The 14,548-nt window shown below is 41.6% G+C and overlaps 1 protein-coding gene across 3 annotated transcripts in view; it reads right to left on the reverse strand.

Moving 5' to 3' along the window:
* ATP2B1 (ATPase plasma membrane Ca2+ transporting 1) overlaps positions 1-10,444 on the reverse strand; it is a 130,329-nt gene extending 119,885 nt beyond the window's left edge. For 2 of the 3 annotated variants that reach the window (XM_059936655.1, XM_059936653.1), the window contains exon 1: positions 10,014-10,444. The gene's annotated coding sequence lies outside the window, so the exon portion shown is untranslated. Of the gene's footprint in view, positions 1-9,382; positions 9,636-10,013 lie in introns of those variants that run through there. The other variant, XM_059936654.1, reaches the window with a different exon arrangement.
* Between the last annotated feature and the right edge of the window lie 4,104 nt (positions 10,445-14,548).

Consider the following 14,548-nt stretch of genomic DNA (forward strand, 5'->3'; position numbering starts at 1 on the left):
AGATAAATAGATTTATTGAAAAGCTAAACTGTCTTCATGGATGAAACAGCATATCATCGATGAAACACCAAATGATAAATTAAAGGCAAAATCAGATGGTAAACCTAAAAAATAAATTCAACAGTTGAAAATTTGGGACAAGGTGGAGGGAGAAGACGACCTACTGTGGACATATTGTTTTAAAAGTCAAAACTTCCAAGAGAGACAAGTTAATAAAATTCTCTGATTTTGTATTTTGTACTTTTGTGGGAGGTAACAAAGAAACCAAGTGATTTACCCATGGTCACTTGGCTTTTTAGTGGCAACGATAAAACTCAAATTTAAATCTGAAGAGATCTTAAGACAACATCACAGAGTTAAAAACCCAAATCAGAAGTTTTAGGTCTAGTCACACATAGTAATACCATGAAGATACACAGGCTCAAGGACCTACTGTACAGCACAGGGAACTATACTCAATATTTTCTAATAACCTATAAGGGGAAAGAATCTGAAATCCAATCATATATACACCTGAATCACTGAGCTTTACACCTGAAACTAACACGACACTGTAAATCAACTATACTTCAAAAAAATACAGATATACAGTCTCTGAGAAAGGTGGGCATTCCTTCCTGGCAAAAGGAACGATGTGGCAAGAGCATCCAGAGGCAAAAGAGAATCAGTTAAGTTCCAGTGTTCAATATATATATTAAAGAAGTGGAGTTTAAGTTTAAAGGCAGGTGAATTTAAATTTTATTCTAAATCCACTCTTCATGCAAAAAAGGGCTGATTGGTGTTTGTTTTTCTGATACCCGACATTCAGAGGGTCTGATGCTGGAGGATATCCTTTTCCTGGACTTTGCCATCATCTCTTTCCCATTTCACTGACTGACCTTCCTTGTTTTCAGCTCCCTATATTTGCCCTTTAACCCAACAGTTCTCCACCACAGTACTAGTTGTCAAGAGTGTGCAAAGTACCTGAAGTCTGTAATTCACTTTTTAAACAAACAAAAAATGGTAGGTAAAGCATCACTCACTTGATTTGGGGCGTAAGTAGAAAAAAAAAGGACAGAATTATAGCAAAGGAACTGAAAATTTCACGTAACTCTAAGTATAAGCAAGGCAGCATGGAGTATATGCCAGTGCCATCCACGTCTGTCCCAATAGGAAACATCAAAATCTAGTAGGAAAAGATCATACTCTAACCCATTTCACTTTTGCTGATTCCACTGATGTCTGCCTTCACAGCTTTCTTTTTATTTTTTTCACTACTAAAACCATTCTACACTCCTCTTTTGATCAACGATTAATTCCTTCTATAATACCTTACCAAGAGGTCTATAAAACGTAAAAGGGTTGGGAGAACACTCAAGATCAGTACACCTGTACAGTTTCAGCGGTGCTAAACACTGGAAAGTGAATAATCTATGGAGAGCAACTTTTTTCAAGCATTTAAAACTACAACAGCTTATGTGCCAAATCTATATAAATCATTAATTGCTTAAATGTTTGAAATTATGACTCCACGTACTACACGAGCATTCAACAGAAATGATAAAGTCAGGTACAGGCTTTCCTGCCTTGACCTAAGGAAGGCAGTTAGAAGAATAACCACATTGCTATGCTTTAAACTTTAACAGAGACTAAATATCTACACATCTTCCTGATGCCCACAGTGATCATGCACCAAGTCATGGGCCAATAGTTCACTCTCAATGCATGAAGAAGAACTCTCTCAGAAAATCAGAACCTGCAGCAAAAAGACATTTAAAAACTTAGCTCCAAGAGTACTCCTATCGATAAACAGTAACTACAAGGGTATCAAACTGTAAATTTTAGACCATAATATATGCTTCAAATTATGGCATTTTACATTATGCAATATGCTAATGGATTACAGATACAACAAGCACATCTTAAGAACATCAATGCTGATGAAAGGAAAAGATGTCATGAGCTAAAAGAAAAGTGAAACTGGTCATTTTAAGACATAAATTTTAGCTACTGTAATTTGTCTAAAATGGACAAATTACTACACTGCAGTTAAGAAATGGAAATGACTTCCTATGGAGAAGCTAAATTCTATTGTCCCAGCAACAGTCTATGAAATGCGGCTGCCCCTCAGAAGTAAAACAGGTTGTCCTATGAATCCATCTGAGCAAAGCTAAAATTTCAAAGGTAAAAAGTCTTTAGAAATTCTCCAAGAAAAGTTCCTCCACTTTATTCACTTTACCTTCACGCGAGTTACACAATGTCTAAGTCCTAACTCAATCCGCCAGAAAAATACTGATTGAACGTTTATGGGATAAAACCCTATATATCCTCAAGAACTCATGTTCTTATCTGAATGAAATTACTAAGACAAAAAGGATATATAATAGATGGGAACTGTATAACCCAGACTACAAATGTACAGCAATTCAGACAAGAAAGTTAATGGGTGATGACTGCGAAAGGTAGATGAATGCTGAGTTTTGAAGGATGGGAACATTTAGACAGGCAAGATCAAGGGTCCCATCAAGTGAGAGGAAAATCATAATGAAGTCACAGCAAAAGGAATGAGAAGAGTGTACGCAGGAGACTGCCAGACATGACTGTCTCGCAGTGGGGAGTCAGCAGTATAGTACTGCAGCTCTGCTCTCAACTCCAGAAACGTGATTCACATTGCGAATAGCACCCCCCGGAGGTGTGCAAAGTGGTGATCCTGGTTAAGTAATACAGAAAAGCAACAAGTGGGTGCTTCACTAAAAGGGATTCTGTGAAACAAGGGAGCTTTTAAAACACTAAACACATTTAGATAGATTCAGTCCGTATTACCATAGCAAAATATGGGAGAAGTCCCAAATGGGAAACTGCATAAACCAGCCTATCTGGGATTTGGGTTTTGCCCCTCTCCCTCCATAAAACCCCTATTAATATTTCTTAGAATCGGTGTTCTAAAATGCACTTTAGAATACTGAGCTATTTTATAAAAGGCCTTCAGAGTCAAGCTGCATCTTGATAAAGAGAAAAATGAGGAACCACTGAGCGTTTTAGTCAAGAAATGACAGCAGCAAAACTACTTAAAAACAAGAAAATTCTGGCACAAATATCAAAGGTAGATTAGAGCAGCAGATCTGAGAATTTTGAGAGTAAAAGATTGCTTAGAATCCTTCTGGGAGCAGACCAACTCACTGAGTTAATACAATGAACAATAAATCCACATTGTTAATAATCAAGTTATTTAAAAAGCATCTTTTAAACAGACAAATCCTTTTTATGATCTACTTTTCAGAACACACAACTTTTAGTCCTAAATCTGTTAAGTCTTTATAATAGTCACACCAGCTTACAGTTAGGGAGTATCATCTCAGATTTCACAATGTAAGCAAGCACTGGTCCATTCAAAACTATCCTTATTTTTTCCTCCAGAGGCCGAAGTGACAAAAATATTAATACAAATCCACGTATCCTGGATTTTGAGACACCACATTGTTGGAAGTTATTGTACTTAGAAATACCAAATAATACTCCTACCAAAGAGGTAACTAAAAACACTGCATACTGTTTAGAATAATTAACACAGTTATTTAGGAAAATTTTAATGAAAAATAGCTTTAAAAGAATATGGTGAAAGGTTAACCCATAGTTTATCTGGATCTCTCTGCCAGAAATCTTTATGAGCTTAGATTTCCACAACCTTTAGTAAATTATAACCCATGATTCCTAAATATATTCTAAAGCGCAGCGAACAAGCCTAAGGTTTTGTAACAAATGATCAAAAAAGTGTTCAGCACAGTCTTGAGATGGACCTGCTTTGAAATTAATTTCATTATAAAATGTACTTTAAAAACAGATGCAGGCTACTTACTATAGTGTCATAAATGAAGCAAAAACAATTGCATTTTAAATCTGGTCTTAAATAGAAGGTAATCCATATAGAGTAGATAAAATGGTTAAAGTCAGATCAGTTTACATCAAATGGCTCTTACAGTAGACTGCTGAACTATATAATCTGTTCTTTAACATTAAGTAAAACAGCAGTAACTTCTGTTTTCATGCACAGAATGGTAAATTATCAATTAGTCTTATTAATACTCTTGAAAGATCATTAAGGACTAACCTGCTGTTTTTGAAGGAACAGCTACTTGTTAACTGAAATTAATAAGGACCACTACTTATCCAACAATTTATGTCCTTTTAGTTTGAAGGAACATCCAAAGTCTTTCCTTCTAACATAAAATAAGAGCTAGACTAAAGCATATCATATGTATATAAATATACAGTACTGTACTGACACAGCATGCATTATTTTTACATAAGCCCCCATGTTCAAGTCATTTGGAAATGGCAGACACTGGGGCATGAAAACAAACAGAGAAGAACATTTTCCATCTAGGACTTTTACAGTGCTTAATAAGTAACTCAATAACCGTAGATGAATCTTCTGAAAGAAGACAGTGCACACAGATAAAAAAATATTTTCAATTTACCAGTCTTACAATTGTCACAAAAACCACCAAGTCCACAAATCAAACTTGGCTACAATAGTCAAAACTACTTGAAAGCACTATGTTCATAGTCAAATAAATCAATGATGTCTTTCTAATTTATAAAGGCATCTCTACTACGTAATATAATTTTAAGCGAAATGCAAACTCAACGTGAGTGTTTCTCAAAATGCTGACTACTGGGCCCCACTCACATCTGCTGAATCAGATTTGCAGGGGCAATGCCAAGGAGTCTGCACTTTCAGTAACTCCCCCAGGTGACCCTCCTGCACACTTTCTGCAGAACCACCACCTTCCCTGTGAGCTTTATAGCAAGGTTTTGGATATCGAGAACTAAAATCTCATTTGGGACCTTTTAAAACTAAATTTCATTAAATATCAAATTAACATTTCAAAAAGACTTAGGTAACAAGCTGTGGCAGAAAAAAACCAAATACATGAAAAAATGACAGCAAAAATTTAAAAGAGAAACTTTTAGTACAGGCCACTTTATTTTTAACTCAAGATTTAAGACACCCCTAATCATTTCAAGGACTAACAAGTCTTTGTAAACATAATTCCTAACTTAAAAATAATCCTATCCACAATATTAAAAATATAGTATTTCAAATATGTTCAAATTCATTTACTCAGCTGTTAAGCAATCAGGGTATGAACTGCTTATATTATACCAAATACAAACAATGATTAAATTTATAAGTTAAACCCAAACAAATCTGTGTATATTCCACTATTAAATTTACTGTGGTCAGAACCTGATTTTCATAAACATGTAACTTTCACAAACTTACACAGACATGTATAATGGAAAGAGCAATGAAGCAAAAACTAGAAGGCATCTAGAGTCCAGTTCTGGCTAATCTAGCTGCTGGCTATATTATATGACCTTAGGGCCTAGAGAAATCATTTTACCTACCTAAAAAACAAGAAAGGTACAGCTATCTACTCATTTCACAGATTTATTGTGAGAATCAAAAGGGATACTATGTAATACACTCTGAAATACTGTAAAGCATTTTATAAATCAAAGGCATTATCATTAAGAGTAAAATTTGAGAGACACTGTCTTTAGGTGTCTGCTGTAAAACAGACTATTACAGAAACAACAAACATAAAAACTGACCTTTCAGATTCAACTAGATATTGTACATTATTGTATATATCCTATAAATTATAAATATAAAACATAAGAATTTAATACAGTCATCTGTCTTATGCCCCCATTTATAATAGATCTATTTCTTGTGTAAAAATAGAAATGAAATTAGATGCACCATGAATTGATAACTCAAAACTGGTTACTAAGTATATTATTCTACTTTCACATGCTGGACAATTTCCATAATAAAAAGTTTTAACAAGACAACAATGTATACGTGTGTGTGTATAAAATATCTGTAAAAGCTAAAAACCAAATCTTTTAAAGTTTTTTTTTGAAAATTATCCCCATACCTATTGTATCATTTTCCTTCAATGTTACCTCAGATTCTATACATTCCAAAATAAGCTGCTCTTATGTACCCTTCTATATATATCATGACACCTATTAGAAAATAACTATTCCTCTCCAGTGGAGTAAATACTCTTAGCCAAGCTGCAAAAACTTAATTTTCTGCTTCCTGATCCTTACTTCTTTAATTTTCTCACTCATTACAAAATTCCAGAAGTAAAAAGTGAAATGACCAGTTTCAACTGCATGTATGTGTAAAAACATAAGGAAAATAAAAAAGGGGGCCAATACACTTTTTTGTTAGTATTGCAAAAGACCATCAATAGCTGCAATTGGCCATTCCTCTTAAAACCTGTTGACCTATACAACTCAATTCACATGGTAAGAGAATGCTGCACCCAAAATGAAGTTAACATATCTGTCAGACAAAGGAAATTGGTAAATTTAACCCCCAAATCAAGGATTCTATCAAGATACGTGTAAAGATGTATAATTACTCTGCATACATCAACCTAACTGCTCAAATGATGTCCTTTAACCTGGGGCCGTATTCCAGACTGAAAAGCATAAACTACCTTTCATCACAAGCAGATTTTTTAACTTAATAAAACTATCTGTAGCTCAATAGCTTATGCTTTACAGTAGTCTATGAAGAAACTACAAGTGGTGGATTAAAAATTAAATGCAGATAGAAATGGTAACGATCTTGTGGTTTGCAATTAAAACTATATTTAGTAATATCCACACATTTATTTATTCATTACTTGAAAGCTGAATCCTTTTTTTTTTTATGTTACATCTGCAGTCACAATCATCAGAAGATATCCTGTGTCTAAAGACATAGTGTATCTCAAGTTTTTGATTTGTGAGGGAGGGGGACAGGAGGGACCAAGTGGTCAGGGAAGGAAATCTCACCCATTCAGCTGTCACTACAGCACTTGTTTTCTAAGCATTAAAAACTCCATTCATTTTTATATAAGATATTGATACATTTGAGAAGAGCCATACACAGAAACCACTTTTTCCAATATGGTCTTCAATAACTTTGAGGGTAAGTACTCCTGCTGGAAGTCCTCATTTGTATTATTTAAAAACAATTAATTGTAAAATTTGCAGTCAAACCATAAAAGGCAAGCTATTGGAAAATGAAAAACAAAAAAAAAATTACTATACCTTATTCAAACAAGGTTAATAATTTTGCATGTTTACTTTAGAATCTCTTTATAGCACAGAAGCTAAAAAAATTTATAAAACCACTATCTTGGTGGTGGGTACCCTTATTTGGTGGCAACGGCTAGTTTTAAATATCTATTTACGATGAAGCTATTACTTTCTTTATTTCTTTTCCTAAGTAGATCCAAACTATCATTGCCCCTATTATTTTATCATAAGCACAAATCAAATCTAGTTTCTCACTTCATCTCAGAGTTCTACACTAAATCCCAAGCTTCAGTGAAGAAACCATGATTTCCCATACAACTGCAGAAACACCCCTAAGAGTGAGGAATTGCAGAATACAGGAAAATGAAGACAATTTCACCTTACACATCTAAATGGGGATGCCAATAATGACAACTGCAACAAAAATCAAGAGGGTGTTCTCTGAATTTTCACCATTTTAATAAAAGAAAATGCTGAAATTTTAAATTAAAGGTGGCGCTCTGTCCTCAACTCACCCGATTGTGACTCACTTTTGCAGACTATATGGTAGGAAATAACTTACTTTTCAAAGATCTTTGCAGTTACACCCAAGCCAAAATCAGGACAGAGATCCACCCTTAATTACAGCAATTCATGCAAAGCACAGAAACTAAAACGGCCCCCTGAAATCATGGGGCCCATTTCATATACTAGTTCTCAAAGTCTCCCTTTAAGGAATATGTTCCTATTTACTTCAAATTTGAACTCACCAGGACAAAAAAGAAAAAAAGAGGGGGAGGGGGACCCAGATGAAACGCTCAAGTACAAAAAGCAGATTCTCCTCCAATCCCTCTAATTCCCCCAATCCGCCTCTGCCACACACAAGGACAGGGAGTCTGGGGAAGGCTGGCAGCAGGACAAGCGGTGAAGGCCCTTCATTCACTCACGTGGGCCACTATCCAAAGGGTTACACACCCTCTGCCCGAGGAGAGCCTCATACAAAGCAGATCCTTACAAGTACTTTTATTATAAAATACACCCACGCTGAACAAGAGCTTTATTTTAAAATAAGACTGTCCTCAGGTGGGGGGAGGTGAAACACAACAAAGGCTTCCATGTTGAAAGGCAGACAGTCCAGATATAAGCATATACCTACACGCGTATGAAAAAAAATCCATATAACTAATTTATCATGAACAGCAATCGATACCAACAGGAGCCATTAGATTTATTAATAAACCCAGAAAAGTAGCATGCATAGCGGCCAAAGGTGGCTGCCCGCTGCGCTCTAACCCCAGGAAAGGCAAAATTACGCTTGCAGAGGAGGGTCGAGCCCTCCGCAGGTTTAAAGACCCCCCTGAGCACCTCTTGCCCTCCCCTCCGCGCCAAGCACCGCTGCACCGCACAGGATTCGAGCACTCCCAGCGCTGCGAGTCCGGCAGAAAACTGGTGAATGAAATGCGCACAAACACCAACCTGGCCAGTGACCGCGACGCAGAACCAGGGGTCGCTAACTAGTTAAGCCACAGGATTCTCCAGCAGGATGGAATAAAGGGAGCACACACTCCCACCCCCGCAACTGGAATGCGGCTCTTACTGACCCTTCCAAAAAGGGGGTGGAGGACGCAGGATTTTTTCTTTCTCTCTTTCTTTTAAACTAAGTCTAAGAACGCGAATTGGAAGCAACCGAGAACATCCTGGGAGGCCAGACCACAGACGCTGGGATAAAGGCGAGACGGTTCTCCAACTCCCGGGGAATCACCGTCCGGTGTGACACGCATCAATCAACTAGCCCCAGCCAGGGGCCGACCCCGGCCCCGCTCTCCGCCCGCGGAGCGCCAGTGGGGCTGAAGCCGGGGATTAGAGGGGTGACCCTCCCGGGGCGCGGGGAAAAAGTGCCGGGCACCGTTGCCCTCAAGGTCACCAGGCGCTGGAGCGGGGGCGGCCGGCCGCAGGATGGGCTATGGCGCGGCGGAGGCGGCTCGGAGAACTGAAGAGCTGGGGGGTTAGACGCGAAGTCCCACCGAGCCCCGTCCCTGGAGCCCTGCGCGGGGACTCCCGGCCGGACCCGGCGCTGAGGCGCACGCCGAGGAAGCCGCTCACCTTTACGATCTGCCGGGGCGGGCGCGGCGGGAGACAACCTGCGAGGGGGCGCCGAAACGCCCCCGCCAACTTCTCCCGAATCCGTGCAGTCCACGGAGCACCCAGCTGTCAGGAGCCCCGCCGCGACGCCCCCACCTCCGTGTTCCGCCCGGCCTCCCCCGCAGGTGACCTGTCCCGCCGCCCCCGCCGCGGACGGGCGGCGGCCGCCACTCACCTCACCCAGCAGCAGGAACCATTTTCCGAAGGGGAAAGGAAGGGGAGGCTGCAGGAGGGTCGGGGGAGGGGGCGGTGAGGACAGCGGGAAACGCAGAGAACGGGGGCTCGGTCCTCAGCCCGTCCGCAGGCGGCTCGCAGGACTCGGGGCGCCACGCGGAGGTTCGGCTGCACCTCGAGGATGAGGTGGCCACGGAGCCGAGAGGTTCGGCGTCCACCAGCCGGGGCTCCCTACTCACGCTGCACTGCGAGGAGGCGGCGGCGGCGGCGGCGGCGGCGGAGGAGGAGGCGGCGCCCGGCCGGCCCCCGCCCAGAGCCCGGCTGCCGCCGAGTGGCCGCCCGCGTCCCCGCAGGACCCGCCTCCTGAGCTCCGCAGAGCCGCACACAGGGCGCGCCGCGCTCAGCACGGGCAGCTCCGCCGGCCTCACGCCGCCGTCCGCAAAGGCAGCGGCGGGCGGGGTGCAGCCCCCTCCGTGAGCACCGCAGCCCGACCCGCTCGGGGCGGGGCCCGCGGCCCCCGGAGAGCGGACAGCGGAGCACGAGGGGGCTGCGCGAAGCTTCGGGCAGGGGCCCCGCTTGCACCGGGTGGCCCGCAAGATTGCCGGGGGAGGCAAAGGAAGGTGAACACTCACCCGTTCCGGTCTGGCGCTCCCTTCTCTACACACCCTCTCGCCTCCCGCTCCACGCTGGCGGCGCAGCTGCTGCCACTGCCGCTGCCACTGCCGCCGCCGCCGCCGAAGCTCGCGCTGCCGCCGCTGCCGCCTTGGCTAGGCGCGGTCACGTGACGCGGCCCGCGGGGAGCCTGGGGGCGGGCAGGCGCGCGCGCGCGCGCGGGAGGAAGCGCGACTCGGACGGAGACTGGGAGCTGAGCGGAGCGGAGAGGGCGTTTAAGGGGAGGACCCGGAGAGCGCGCCCCCGGCTGGCGAGCGCGCGCCCGGCGATTAGCACTTGCCGCGCGGTGGGGAAAGGGTGGCCGGAGTGAGGGGCGGGGGACTCGCGCCTCCACGCGCCCCTCCCTCTCTTCCTCCGCTGAGCGCCTCGGCCGGCCGCTGCCCCCGCCCCCTCCCGTTCGCCCCTTTCCTCCTGTCGCTGCCAGCGATTGGCTGAAAGGCTCTGACGTCCGTGTTTCCATGACGTATCGGGGCGGGGGGCGGAGGGGGAGGAGGGGGTGGGGTGGGTCGGGCAAGCGGGGCGGTGACTCCGTCAGTCACAGCTGCTGTTTCGGAGCGGGTCCGGGCGGCTCCCGCAACTGTGGAAGCAGGAGAGCGATGTCTGCCGCAGGCGGACTTGGGCGCCCTTTACCTGCGGTCCCGCCCGAGGCAACCCCGGGCCTGCGCTCCTCCGAGCCCGGGAGCCGGGCTGGCGGGCGGGCTAGGTCGAGCCCTCCAGGCGAGGACAGGTTAACGCAGACCCCCGCGTCCGCGGACATTTGAGCGGCTCCTCGCCACGTCTCTGCTCCACTCCGTACCGGACTCGGTTCCTGTCCCGGGCCGTGACGCACGCGCCGGACGACAAAAGTGCCGCCTAGCTCGCTCCCTCCTTGGGGGAGGACAGCCCACACCCCCCACGGGCGAGGGGCGCCCCATCTCTGTTTCTGCCGGTCGGGCCCGTAGACTCCGGGGATACCCGCTGCAGCGCCCAAAGAGTTAACGCAGGCGTTCGGCCGGTGCGAACAGGCCCATCAGGATCTGCGCTCAGAATCCCCGTGTCTTCCTTTGGGGTTTGCTTTTTCTACCTATGCTAAGCCTTTGGCTCTTCAGTTCACTTGTAGCATCTCAGGGGGGAGGGATTGAGATGCTGAAAGGTAACATGCTGTGCCACAACCTTCAAGAGATTTTGCAAGTTAATAAAAAAGAAACCACCGTAGTGACATCTTCAGAAATAAAATGGGTTTTCTTTCCTACACACACATACACACGTGTTCAAAGATTTGTGTCTTACCTAAGACATCGTGCTCCATCTTCATCTAATCGCCTCTGTTTGAACTGTGGCCGCCGCTTTAGAGACTTTGTCCGTGTTATTTTCAATACCACTTAATCAGAACAAAAAGATAAATTCTGCAGAGGCTCCTCCTTTCTCTTAACTCCAGGACTGGAAAAATTAATGTCTGTAACGTCTTCCTAAAAGCAAACAGTCGATGCGAAGGACTTTATTATGTATGTTCACTCTGGTAGCATTTACATTAAAATAGTTTTGAAGGATTTAAAAACTAAATATGTGAAAAGTTTAAAAAGCAAAAAAACCCCAGTTAACCCTTTTGAAAAAATTTTTTTATCACTTTACGTATCTTACCAGGTCAAACAGTACCAACCTTCTGAGCTGTGCCCTTGACACGCAAAACAAGCACTGGGCAGGATGACCCCGTTTCTTCCTCTCTTTAATCACTGTTGAGAAATTGGTTGGTGGGTACAACAGCCCTTCCTGACACTATTTCAAAACTTCTTAACAGAAGAACAGATTAACTTTTCAAAACGGCTTAGAGACATTTAAGAATCATTGGCTTTTGTCCAACTTTTCCTCCAAGGAAGTCGCAATAGAAAATTGAATTATGTATTCTACTTTAATCAAGAATTTGACATTAAAGTAATATATGATTCATTGCTATAGTGCACTAGCTAAATGGATAATAGATTAAACTAGAATCTGTTCACTTTGTGGGTTTGTTGCAGTTCCAAATAATAAAGGGTATGCTCGTACAGTGTTGTGGTCATGAAAAATTACTCAGCATCTTCATTTTAGAACGATTTCAATAGAGTTTTCATTTATGGAGATTATATACATATATATCCCAGAACATATTTATATGCATTTTAATGAAATGTGAGTCACATACAATGGTATATTTTTACTGTCATAGTCAAGATGATTGTACTGTGTAGTTTGGTTTTTATATTTTCATTCTTCAAATAGAAAGCAATATATAACTGTACACATCATATATAGAAAATTCATCTTTTTCTCCCAAAGATTTAGCACTGAAACCTTCTTAATGGCATATTTTTCATTGTAAAAATCAAGAAAATATTTGATTACTTAATTAGCATTTCCTAAATAAATGGAACTACTTAAATTCAAGAATGCCACTGTATATGATATAACCATATTCTTTTAATCTTAGACCTCACTTATTCTATGGATTTAATTGATCCATAGATATATTGGTGCATAATAAGAGCAATATAATGCAATTTATTGTTGAAATACTTAATCTTCTAAACCACTTTTAATATGCTTTAAATATATTTTTTTAGTTACAATGAAAATTTTATAAAGGTATTTAAATCTTATGGCAAGTTACTATTTGGGATGTTAACATTGCTTGAAGACAGGCTGTATATTCAAAATAATGTATTTTGCAAACTGTTAAAGTATGTTTCATTTAGTGGCATAAATCTCAACTATTGACATCTTTTCTAATAAGTTGATCAATTCAATATGAACTAATCTTGTATAACTTATGGAGAGAGTTTTCTAAAATCCTCAATGTAATTAAGTGTAAAGGGAAACATTAGGATCTTTATTCCCTCAAGAATTCTGTCACATTCATCTATCGAGGGGACAAAATAAAGGCATACCAACAGCAGCATATTTTTAAAACCATGTCATTTCCCAAAGTACACTTTTATACGTATGTGAATGTGTCAGTGCTAATCATTGCAGAATACTAAAGAGAACTGACAGGTGTAGGGAGGCAGAAGAGGAAAAATATTCAGCGCTTCATAAAAAGTAGTTGTGTATATTCTCAAATTTCCATTAACCTGGATCATCAGAGAGAGATATGAAGTGAAACATTACTTAGCTGAAAGCCGCAGAGAACTGTTATCTATTAGTAACAAACTAATTACATTTGCTGAATTAAATGAAGTATGATTACAGGTAAGCCTAGAATAAGAATTTTCAAGTCACATAATGGAAAATTTTTATAGGTGAAAAATGTGAAACGGTTAAATGTCATAATTTGATGGGAATTATTTAACATCCTGTACCCTTCAGTATAAGGCATTTTTTTCCTACCCCGTATGTAGTATCTAGGTCATAGGATGTGGCCCTAAATCTAAATTCCAGAGACTCAAAAAAAATGGAAAGCTCTTACTTAAATGTTGCTGAAGAAGATTTCCTAAATGAGGATTTGGACTTGACTGGTGCCACGAAATATATAGGAGATTTAAATTAATGCAAAAGAAGATGGGCAATAGAAATGCCAGGAAATGTACCTGAGAATTAGCAAGTTTACCACATCCATTTTCCTATCCTTTGTTTATCTATGAAACATAGATTTACTACCTTTGTTATCTTTCACCTCCATACGTAACTCATTTATTTTCCCATTAATAATGGTGAGTTATGGTGTATCATAGGGTTGTTGTGAAGTTTTGGTGAAATGTTTATATTAAGCTCTTAACAGAAAAATTGGTGTGTACTAAATGCTCGGGAGCTGTTGTCATTATTTTTCATAAGCATGTATTCTTTATCCTTTATTACAAAGTAAATGTGCTGCAAACAAGAATATACATTTTTACTTGACTTACTTTATTTTAATGAATAGGGGCTTATTCTCACATTAGAAGTTCAGAGGTAGGTGATAGTATGATTGATTCAGTTGCTGAACACAGAATCAAGGATCCAGGCTAACAGCTTTCTGCTCCACCCACCCTGGTGTGCGCTTCAGTATCTTTTTATGCCCCAAACAGGAAAATCAGAAGGATTTTTCTCACATTTGTGGTGCATCTTATGTTTTTTAGATTATTTAGTGCTTATAGTTTTATATAATTTTTCATTATTGCCCTCCTTTCCTTTGAAACCCCTCCTTTGTTCTCAAGATATTAGAATGTGCCGAAGAATCACCTGTGTGAGCTTAGCAATGCAGATTCTTGGGGCCATAGTGGCAGAGCTTCTGACTCCGGCTGTTTGGAGTGGAGCCAGAGGATAGACATTTTTGATAGTTCCTTTAGGTGACTTTGATGCACTTCACAGTCTCTGTTTCCCTCCTTTGTCCTGACATTCTCTTGTTGTGTTCTTCATTAGTTCTTCTTTCTCTTTCCCTGGCTATTTCCGATATTAAGTTCTTATACTTGAGCATCTCCTTCTATCCTAACTTTCATAAAGTTCACCCATTTTCATGACTTCAGCCCCTTGAGGGTAAGGATAATGTTACTCATTAATTTAT

The sequence above is a fragment of the Balaenoptera ricei genome, chromosome 10, assembly GCF_028023285.1.
Source record: "Balaenoptera ricei isolate mBalRic1 chromosome 10, mBalRic1.hap2, whole genome shotgun sequence".
Classification (NCBI taxonomy): Eukaryota; Metazoa; Chordata; class Mammalia; order Artiodactyla; family Balaenopteridae; genus Balaenoptera; species Balaenoptera ricei.